This window comes from Rhopalosiphum maidis, chromosome 3 (genome assembly GCF_003676215.2).
Source record: "Rhopalosiphum maidis isolate BTI-1 chromosome 3, ASM367621v3, whole genome shotgun sequence".
Taxonomy (NCBI): Eukaryota; Metazoa; Arthropoda; class Insecta; order Hemiptera; family Aphididae; genus Rhopalosiphum; species Rhopalosiphum maidis.
In genome coordinates this window covers 70,879,860-70,886,404 of record NC_040879.1, presented here as the reverse complement: position 1 = coordinate 70,886,404, position 6,545 = coordinate 70,879,860, and the positions used below count along the sequence as shown (strand labels likewise).

The window sequence follows — 6,545 nt, the reverse complement described above, 5'->3', positions numbered from 1 at the left end:
TTATGTATCAGTAATAGTATTTAACTTGGTGCAGTCTTTGATAGGGCTTCACTTAAATAACCACATAACATCATTGAAAATGTTATAAACTTATCTTGATTATTACAATCGCATGTTGCAGTGGGGTCAATTGTATCGATATATTTTACTACTATTCCTTTTGCATGTACGTATCTCGCAAATCTACCCTATAAATTAAAAGACTAATATTGAAACTCCTACATAAATAATACTCAATATATTTTATAAAATATTACTTTTTGATACAATGAATCAGCATTATCAGCACACAAAAATGTATTGTAGTGACCATTTTCATAATACTGAAATTTTTCAAAACATATTTCAAAAATTGTTATTAGAATATTTTTAAAGTAAAAGTGTCTACACATAGAATATGTTTAGCAAAATATGTAACATATTTATACTTGTATACACTTTACACCTGCCCAGTGTTCGACTTGGCAAAATTAAAGTGGGGGGGACTCTGTTAACTTTTTAAAAAAAGAGCGTCCCCATCACTTGTTAAACGTTACTAAGCCATGGGGGCTACGCCACCACACTCCCTATACCCTTCTTTAAATCATATGAAAAATATTTATAAATATTCAAACTAAAAAAAAATTTACTGTAAATATATTGTATATTTTAGTTATAACTTATATTATAGCAAACTCAAAACTAACTAAATAAAAAACAATTCATTTTCACTATTTATTTAAATAGTTCCATAATTTATCATAATACGTATATTTTAGGATGCAATAGTAGTTAGAACAAATATAACGTGGAACAAATATTTGGTGGCACAATTTGAAGTGATGATTTAAGATAATTAGTTAAATAATAATTATAAATATCTTAATAATTATTAAATCTATGGTAAGAAAAATTATTATGATGTTATCATTTGATATGTGTATTTTTATAAAAATTAAGAATGATGCAGACGATGCAGTGTCCCCTGCGTCCCCCTTAAAAATAAAAGTAGGGGTACGCTAAAATTTCTGAAAAATTAGTTGGGGTACTCCGTCCCCCTGTGTCCCCCCCAAATCGAGCACTGCACCTGCCTAATGCATGGGTTGTACCATTGATTATAAATACATTATATTATCACTGGTTGTACTGATTGTAGGTAAAAACCAACTCCAATAGTATCGTTTTTTTATTCAATTTTACATTACGTTTAAATAGATTAATCAAAATAATGAATTAGTATTGTTTGTATACTTTTTGATATGTCACACAACAAACGGGCAGAGTTTCTATCGTTGTATCATTAATTGTTGGAGTTACTGAAAATTGTAGATAAATTTTGTCCTTGGCAATCTTCGAGTTGTTCAAAGCATTTGAAAATGTTGTCTGAAAAATAAAATATTTATAAGGTGAAGATAGGTATCTACTTATATAAGGACTTTACCAAAGAATAGGTGTTATTTTGAACATTATTCAATGGAACGATTCCACCTTTATACAGATCATTACATGGATTAAACATTTCAAATCCAATTATATAATATTCCATATAACCATTTAACTTCTCAAAATCAAACCCTATCGAACGAAACGAAAATAATTTTTTCATGGATAAAATTGTTACTTAATAATAAATAAACTTAATTATATGTTAATATATTAAAAATTTGCTTAAGCTACTCACAACCCGTAGCTGTTGCATTATTATTAAACTCTATCATGCTTCTTGCATTCACATATAATCCAATTTGACGAGTAGTATTTTGTTTTACTATATTAACATATTTTTTTAATTTGTCATCACAATTAATGGTTGAATTCTATAGACAAAAAATAATAATTTTATCAGTATCATTTCAATTTTAAAATCCAAGTATTCTCTAGAACAGTATTTTCTAAAATAGGATTCGTAGATTGCTGGTTGCTAACATGTATACCAGGTGGACACCGCGAACGTAAGTTTAAAATATTATATATTATTTTATATACGAAAATACCAATATATTATTTGTATTGCACTAGAAAATATATAATTAGATATAAATACACAGTGTTTAAGTATATATAGTATATATATATATATTGAGTATCCAGAAATATCAGAAGCACCGATAAGACAATTGATGCTTTTTTTAAACAATGTACTTTTGTGAAAAATATTTTCTATTCATGTGTACACTAATAATAAATATAAAAAAACTATTGAAACTGGAATTAGATTTACATTTATGAACCCAAATACTCGTATTTAATATGTATCCTAATATATATTCAATTTATTATCAAAAAAATAACACCATCCATCGGGATTAATTAAACAATATTATTAATTTATATATTTTTTCGTGTTATTATGCTAATTTTATGTCATTAAAATACGTATAATTAATTTAGAATATTAAGTAATACAATTATTAATATAATTTATTATTTATGAATGTTTTTATTTTTATCAAAGGGTCTGCGGCTATTTTTACTGCAATACATTTTTTTTTGAAAACGCTGATCTAAAATTAATACTTGGTTGATAGTTTTGAACTTTGGTTTTAATAGAAATTGGAAGTGAGAGTTAAACTGCTTCTATTTTACTCGTTGATTTTCATTTTGATTTCTCCATTTTGTGATAAACTAATAAATCGATTAAGATTTTTGAATAAAGCATTTTTAACAAATCGTGATTTAAAATAAAGCAATGACAATTTCTTAATACTTTAAATTGTTAATTGAATTTCATTTTTATTTAACCTATAAAGTTATGTGAGTTATGTCCTGCCAGCGTCGCAGACGGCTCCATCAAAGGCCTCCGCGTCCTTAGAGAAATCGGCTTTCTCCCCGACGACGGAGAGCCTAATTGGACCATCCCTTGTCTTTGGCAGCACACGAAATAGATCACACGCTTTGCGCCATATTATCGCAATAACGTGTGAGTTCTTACGTGACCAGACAATGTAAATCATCTCTTTCATCAGTGATCAATAGGGATTATTGGTTTTTATTGACGGCTATCTGCGTGCGATAACTTTACCGTTATTTATTTAATAAAATAATAAAATATACAATAAATTATGATGTGTGAGCATATCATTTCAGATCCCTGCTCCATAAAGTATGTTTACAGCAATCTTATCTTTCTCAAACCCGAAGACGTGTTTTTAGACGTTTTAGACATTACAACATTTAACTAACACGATTATAACTATCAGCTTTATGCACATTATAATGCCTCTTTAATGTATACCATGCTATTAAAATAATATTATAATAATGAACAAATATTGATGCGTCAAAGCTGCAGACAAGGAAGGCAGTTGCCTATCCCATTTATTTGTCTACACTAAACATAATAGTATACAAATTAATTATCGCTCAAATTTACAGGCCATTTAATCTTTTATAATTATATGATACTCGCCCATATTTTTTTTATTTTTTGAATTACATTTAGGCCAATAACAGAAAAGCACATTTTTTCCGTTCTTCGTCTATTATAATTTATAGGTATTGTTTAATATTGTTCAATAATCCTAACATATAACATACTGATTATGCAAGGATAATATGCACATAGGCGCCGCCAGGAATTTTTTAGGGGGAGAGGGTGCATTGTGCATAGTATACGCTGATTTCTAAATAATGATTAAATTATATAAGTTAAATAAATAGGAATATTTTTTGACAAGAAGATGATACCAAATTTATTGAAAATGCAATTGAGGGATTTGAAAAAACTTAGACGTCTACGATTATTATTTAAAAAATAAGTATTTATTTTATTTTAATATAAAATAAGATGTTTTTAATACTACTGAATTTTTTTTTAATTGTATTCTTTTTTTTAGAAACAAGCGTGGCGCAAGTATGCCTTGCAACCCCTCGCGGCGCCTTTATGGATATGCACACACGTCTTCGACTGTGAGTATGGGTTAGTATAACATATATTAGCACAATACAATATTATATGCTTATAAAATGTATTATTCTATAGGTAATATACAATATAGGTAGATATTATTAGGAATATACCTTTTTTATAGTTGTTTTTAGAAAATATCAAAATAATAGTATTTCATATTTGTTAACAGTAAGAATAGCGACATAGCGTAACACAACAAAATACGATTTGAACAATAAGTTTTAAAAAAATGTATTTAAAATTAAATTAGGTCAATACTATAATAAGTCATTTCAAGACCACGTAATTATTTTTATAATTCTCAATATTTCATTATTGTATTTTGCCTTACAAATGTTGAATAAATTGTATTTTAGGTTTTTAACTAAACACATAATATTATTATCGGTAATACATTAATTATCATTATAACTATAACATCATATATAATTATATTTTAAAACAGCAAATGGGTAGGTACATACATTATCTTATGCGACATTTTTTGATTTTGATTTTATTGAGCCGTCAACAATATTACATTTTTATTCATATAAAAGAAAAAAATAATTCTATAGTAACCATAGTTGATTGGTAATAAAATAATAATTTGGTAATTTTGACATCCTTTTAGTATCAAATATTTATACATTTAGTATAACAACCGAAGCAGGAGCGTACACATAATATGAAATGTGGTTATAAATGTTTTAACCAGCTCAATGATTTTATTTGTTGTTCAATAGTTTGTTTAAACTTTATCGGTTACGTATCTATTATAGTAAATAAACCTATAATTAAAAAAAAAAAAAATGGTAACATTTTGAAATTTGTCAATATACTTAATGTGCAAAATATAAATGTCAATTAAAATCAAAAGTATTACTTTAAAATATATATTTTAGAGAAGGATGATCGCCGTTTTACAAAATATTTTCTATCTGTATTGAATATGTACCTACATCAGTAAAATTATGGTTAATAGTTTCAGTAAACAATTTTATAAAAATCCTTAGCATCTTTACAGTATAAATTATAATATTGTTAGATATAATGCATACAACTATTATAATATGAAGTACTTTTACGAAATATATTTACATTTAACTTATAAGTAAATAGACTATTGTACCTAAAGTGTTTATTTAATATTTAAAATTGCACTTCCCTATAAACAGTAAACAGTATAAACTCACGTAAACGTATACCTATAAACACCGGGATATTCATGGCACGCCGCATGCTACTGTCTGTTGCTTGATTACGAGTATAGGTAATTACACTTTTTATGTATTAACCATGTAACGAACAAAACCAATAACTTTCATTACAAAAATTCTATGAACATTAAACTATATTATAATCTCGGGAAATATAATGTGATATACAAACCACGTTACCCAATAGACATATTATTATACATATTTATCGCATATATTACACACAGAGTGTAGTAAACGATTAATAGGTATATGTTATTATATATTGTTTATATTATTAGTTTACAAACTCAATTATAAATTGATCGAATAACTACCTACAACGCACTTCGCTTAAGTTGAAATTAATTTGTGTTTCGCTTAATGATCGAGTGAAATATGTTTAATACATAGTTATTATATATTATTATATAATAATGGTAGTATCGGTTGAAGTCAAACGTTAAGAGGATGATGATATACATTTATATAATACGAGATAAATACTTAATACTATACAGCAATTTAATTTAACAATAATATTGTTAATTGTAGTCAATTATCTATACCTACATACGTAGAATACTGATTTCCATGTGTAGTTAAACAATAATAAATGTATATTTTATGGAAAAACAATTTGCCATTTGGTATACGACCGAATGACTGACCGGGATCGAAGATACATGTAGGTAAATATCATATTTTATACAATTTACATTTTTTACAATAAAAATAATCTAATACTCACCTAACATATTTAAAAATAAGTATTTACTATTATTACATTAAATTTTTACGAAGATTAAATATTTACTATTTTTTTTTTTTTCATAATTGTGAAATGTCATAACAGTGATTCATTTAGGGTTTTTCTTTATCATTCATGGAAATAGAAATTTTTTTGAACATTTTGACAATTTGATGTGTATAAACAGGCACGTAGGCGCATATACAAAAGGCGGAGGGTCACTCCCCGCCACCCAAAATTTTATTTTGTATACATGCCTGTGTATAAATATTGAATCAATATCTATCGTTTGATATTATAACGGGGAACTACGTCGGTACTTCACCATATTCGAGTTTTAATGGATCAACTATTAATATAGTATAATATTAATATAATATTTAATACGTTATTTAATATTACAATTTACAGTTTAAAATTCGGTTTCAACGCGTATAGGGGTCTACGCTCCCAAAAATAAAATGGTTAAGATGTTTGTTGCGATATAAAATGGTAAAAAAAATTAATGTTTGCAAAAATGTAGTGTTATTATCGTACATAATGGTAATATCGATAGAGGCATTTACAAAATAACTTAGGTATATGTAAAATTATTTCTTATGATTTATTTTTGTTTTTAAAACTCGTTCACCGAGATGATGATTGTATACATTATAACTTATAAGTCTTAGGTCTGAACAAAAATTCCCGTCATATAACAACAAAAAAAAAAAAAAAAAATCACACG

At 26.4% G+C, this 6,545-nt stretch overlaps 1 pseudogene; it reads right to left on the bottom strand.

The window, feature by feature from the left end:
• LOC113558150 lies at positions 1–1,697 on the bottom strand (annotated as a pseudogene).
• Positions 1,698–6,545: the final 4,848 nt, after the last annotated feature.